We start from the raw sequence: 5,406 nt of genomic DNA on the forward strand, positions 1-5,406 counted from the left end.
ATTTTCACTCCAAATCAATTACTTAGGATGCAAGAAAGTGCATAAATGCTAATAAAACAAGTGAAATTAGCTTGAAAAATGGGTATATGATGACTTGTCATCACAACACCAAACTTAAATCTTTCTTGTCCCCAAGCAAGCATCAAAACTAAGAGAAATTGAAATGAACAAGAAAAGAACACATATCCTTATTAGGCATATAGCAGAATTTGATTTATGGGGTCTTTATGCAGACAATGATAACTCAAGTTATTGTTTGATGTTACATAGTATACATTTTTCATCAAAGGTTTGCTAAACTTGCTGTTATAAGACTTACTCTTTAATCACTCCCTTGCTAACTTTTCTTTCTTATAATGCTTAACAAGCTTATTCTTTTGGAGGTTTGGTGTCTAATGTTGCAGTAATAGCCTTTGGCTTTATTTTTTTTTTCTTTCTTTTACTCAACATCTTTCCACCACAGACACATGGCTCACTAATTCTTCCTAGGATCATTGATGCCCAGCATCTCTTTGGATAACTAAATGTTCTGTAGCTAAGTTGCTCTTTATTGTGGACTTTTAATTGGCCATCCCAAATCAGTTGATCTAAGTGACCGGGTTTTAAAATACCCCTTAGAATTTACTCATCCAAGCATATCTTAGTACAGGAACACCACAGGCATATGTCCTAGGGTCCAAGCTATTGGTGTCCAACCTTTATTTTTTTCTTTTCTTGCCACTTTGGCTTTTTCTTCTCCCTTTTCTTTCTGTTTTTGTTTTCAAGGGCTTTTTATTTATTGATAAGGGTCTTTATAACAGCAAGCTAACTCACACTTGAATGAGAATGATATTATGCAACAATTATTTCATGAGTTATGCATTAAATCAAACATATATACCACCATTAACTTTGATGAGCGGATAATATGTACGCTTTTTGGCATTGTTTTTAGTATGTTTTTAGTAGTTTGAGTTGAGTTTTTAGTATATTTTTATTAGTTTTTAGTTAAAATTCACTTTTCTGGACTTTACTATGAGTTTGTGTGTTTTTCTGTGATTTCAGGTATTTTCTGGCTGAAATTGAGGGACCTGAGCAAAAATCTGATTCAGAGACTGAAAAGGACTGCAGATGCTGTTGGATTCTGACCTCCCTGCACTCGAAGTGGATTTTCTGGAGCTACAGAAGCCCAATTGGCGCGCTCTCAACGGCGTTGGAAAGTAGACATCCTGGGCTTTCCAGCAATATATGATAGTCCATACTTTGCCCAAGATTTGATGGCCCAAACCGGCGTTCAAAGTCACCCTCAGAATTTCCAGCGTTAAACGCCGGAACTGGCACCAAAATGGGAGTTAAACGCCCAAACTGGCATAAAAGCTGGCGTTTAACTCCAAGAAGAGTCTCTACACGAAAATGCTTCATTGCTCAGCCCAAGCACACACCAAGTGGGCCCGGAAGAGGATTTTTATGTCATTTACTCATCTTTGTACACCTTAGGCTACTAGTTCTCTATAAGTAGGACCTTTTACTATTGTATTTTTCATCTTTGGACATCTAGTTCTTAGATCAGATCTTGGTTCTTCTGGTTCCCTCTCTGGGGCCGAAACCAATGATCACTTTTGTTCTTATGTATTTTCAACGGTGGAGTTTCTACACACCATAGATTAAGGTGTGGAGCTCTGCTGTACCTCGAGTATTAATGCAATTACTATTGTTCTTCTATTCAATTCCGCTTGTTCTTTGTCCAAGATATCACTTGTTCTTTAACTTGATGAATGTGATGATCCGTGACACTCATCATCATTCTCACTCATGAACAAAGTGACTGACAACCACTCTTGTTCTACAAGCATACGAGGCTCTAGTGTTTATCTCTTGGATTCTTTAACCGGAGTCTTCGTGGTATAGGCAAGAACTGATGGCGGCATTCAAGAGAATCCGGAAGGTCTAACCTTGTCTATGGTATTCTGAGTAGGATTCAATGATTGAATGACTGTGACGTGCTTCAAACTCCTGAAGGCGGGGCGTTAGTGACAGACGCAAAAGAATCACTGGATTCTATTCCGGCCTGAACGAGAACCGACAGATGATTAGCCATGCTGTGACAGAGCATCGGGACGTATTTTCACTGAGAGGATGGGAGGTAGCCACTGACAACGGTGAAACCCTACACGAGCTTGCCATGGAAAGGAGTAAGAAGGATTGGATGAAGACAGTAGGAAAGCAGAGAGACGGAAGGGAAGGCATCTTCATACGCTTATATGAAGCTCTCACCAATGATATGCATAAGTATCTCTATCTTTATCTTTATGCTTTATTTGTTTATCACTAAACACATTTGAGTCTGCCTGACTGAGATTTACAAGGTGACCATAGCTTGCTTCATACCAACAATCTCCGTGGGATCGACCCTTACTCACGTAAGGTATTATTTGGACGACCCAGTGCACTTGCTGGTTAGTTGTGCGAAGTTGTAGTGATCACAATTTCGTGCACCAAGTTTTTGGCGCCGTTGCCGGGGATTGTTCTTGTGTATGGACAACTGACGGTTCATCTTGTTGCTTAGATTAGGTAATTTTCTTCAGGGTTCTTAAGAATGAATTCTAGTGTTTCAAAGTGATGTTCTTATCATCACCCAAGCTGATTGATCTTCATCAATTTAGCTCTTGAATGCAATGTCCTGCTGAAGCTTCGCCGGCCATGTCTAATTTCTTTAGACTAAAGCTTTAGACTCACATTGCATGATTCCTGGAATTCTCACTAAGAATTTTGATACCTTTATTTTCTTTTTCTACATAATTTTCGAAAAAAAAAATTACAAAATCATAAAATCCAAAAAATTTTTTGTTTGAGTCTAGAGTCTCATCTTAAGTTTGGTGTCAATTGCATGTTTTTGCATCCATGCATGTGTCTTCACTAATCTTCAAGTTGTTCTTGATGATTTCCTTGTTTTGATCTTTGAATTCTATTGACTTGAGTGTTTTGTTGTTTCTCATATGCATTCTCATCTTGTTAGTGTCAGTAGTATACAAACTGCTAAGTTTGGTGTCTTGCATGCATTGTTATTTGATTTTAGTTGCATTTTGATTATTCCTCACTATTAAAAATCCAAAAATATTTTTAATTTGTGTTTTTTCAAGTCAATAATACAGAGAATTGAAGATTCAGAACATACAGCAGAGGAATTATACAGAAAAAGCTGGGCGTTCAAAACGCCCAGTGAAGAAGACAGACTGGCGTTTAAACGCCAGCCAGGGTGCCTGGCTGGGCGTTTAACGCCCAAAAGGGTAGTAGTTTGGGCGTTAAACGCCAGAATGTGCACCATTCTGGGCGTTTAAACGCCAGGATGGCACAAGGGGGAGGATTTTGTTTTCAAATCAAATTTTTTTCAAGTTTTCAAAGTTTTTCAAAATCAAATCTTTTTCAAATCAAACCTTTTCAATCAAATGTTTTCAAAATCAATTTCTTTCCCTTTTCAAAGATACTTACTAACAATTAATGATTTGATTGAACATTTTAAGTATGTTGCCTTTTCTGTTGAGAAAGGTTTAATGTTTGAATCATATCTTTTCTTGTTAGGCAAGTCATTAATTTTTAAAATCAAATCTTTTTAAAATTATTTTCAAATCATATCTTTTCAATCATATCTTTTTAAAACCATAACTTTTCAATCAAATCTTTTTAATCACATCTTTTTCAAAATAGTTTTCAATCAAATCTTTTTGATTTCTAATTTCAAAATCTTTTTCAAAAAAACACTTGATTTCTTTTCCACTCTTATTTTCGAAAATCAATTAAGTGTTTTTCAAAATGTTTTCAAAATCTTTTACCTAATTTTCGAAAAATACTTCCCTTCTTCTTACATCCTTCTATTTATGGACTAACACTATTCCTTAATGCAAAATTCGAACTCCATCTTCTTTGATAAGTTCGAATTTCTACCTCTGTCTTCCATTTTTCTTTTCCTCTAACACCTCAAGGAATCTCTATACTGTGACATAGAGGATTCCACATTTTCTTGTTCTCTTCTCTTTCATATGAGCAGGAGCAGAGACAAAGGCATTCCTGTTGAAGCTGACTCTGAACCTGAAAGGACCTTGAAGCGAAAGCTAAGAGAAGCTAAGGCACAAATCTCTATGAACAGAGGTGGTTGTCAGGCACACGTTCATAGTTGAGGACCTAACAGAAATCTTCAAGGAAGAAGAAGCCATGGCAGCCGAAAACAACAACAATGCCAACAATGCAAGGAAGGTGCTGGGTGACTTTACTGCACCTACTCCCGATTTCTATGGGAGAAGCATCTCTATCCCTGCCATTGGAGCAAACAACTTTGAGCTTAAGCCTCAATTAGTTTCTCTAATGCAACAGAATTGCAAGTTCCATGGACTTCCATTGGAAGATCCTCATCAGTTCTTAGCTGAATTCCTACAAATCTGTGACACAGTCAAGACTAATGGGGTAGACCCTGAAGTCTATAGACTTATGCTATTCCCTTTTGCTGTAAGAGACAGAGCTAGGACATGGTTGGACTCACAACCTAAAGAAAGCCTGGACTCTTGGGAGAAGCTAGTCAATGCCTTCTTGGCAAAGTTCTTTCCACCTCAAAAATTGAGTAAGCTTAGAGTGGAAATCCAAACCTTCAGACAGAAGGATGGAGAATCCCTCTATGAAGCTTGGGAAAGATACAAACAATTAATCAGAAAATGTCCTTCTGACATGCTTTCTGAATGGAGCATCATAGGTATTTTCTATGATGGTCTCTCTGAACTATCCAAGATGTCTTTGGATAGCTCTGCTGGAGGATCTCTTCTCTGAAGAAGACGCCTACAGAAGCTCAAGAGCTCATTGAAATGGTTGCAAATAACCAATTCATGTATACTTCTGAAAGAAATCCTGTGAACAATGGGACTAATCAGAAGAAAGAAGTTCTTGAGATTGATACTCTGAATGCCATTCTGGCTCAGAACAAGATATTGACTCAACAAGTCAATTTGATTTCTCAAAGTCTGTCTGGAATGCAAAATGCACCAAGCAGTACTAAGGATGCTTCATCTAAGGAAGAAGCTTATGATCCTGAGAACCCTTCAATGGAAGAGGTGAATTACCTAGGAGAACCCTATGGAAACACCTATAATTCTTCATGGAGAAATCACCCAAATTTCTCATGGAAGAATCAAGAGAGACCTCAACAAGGTTTCAACAACAATAATGGTGGAAGAAACAGGTTTAGCAATGGCAAGCCTTTTCCATCATCTTCTCAGCAACAGACAGAGAATTCTAAGCAGAACCCCTCTGACTTAGCAACCATGGTCTCTGATCTGATCAAAACCACTCAAAGTTTCATGACTAAAACAAGGTCTTCCATTAGAAATATGGAGGCACAAGTGGGACAGCTGAGTAAGAAAATTACTGAACTCCCTCCAAGTA

At 37.7% G+C, this 5,406-nt stretch overlaps 1 non-coding gene across 1 annotated transcript; it reads right to left on the reverse strand.

Moving 5' to 3' along the window:
• Positions 1-4,593: 4,593 nt before the first annotated feature.
• On the reverse strand, positions 4,594-4,701 carry LOC130950589 (small nucleolar RNA R71). The gene has a single exon (XR_009073641.1). It is a non-coding gene; the product is annotated as a small nucleolar RNA R71 (small nucleolar RNA).
• Between the last annotated feature and the right edge of the window lie 705 nt (positions 4,702-5,406).

The sequence above is a fragment of the Arachis stenosperma genome, chromosome 1, assembly GCF_014773155.1.
Source record: "Arachis stenosperma cultivar V10309 chromosome 1, arast.V10309.gnm1.PFL2, whole genome shotgun sequence".
NCBI classification, from domain to species: Eukaryota; Viridiplantae; Streptophyta; class Magnoliopsida; order Fabales; family Fabaceae; genus Arachis; species Arachis stenosperma.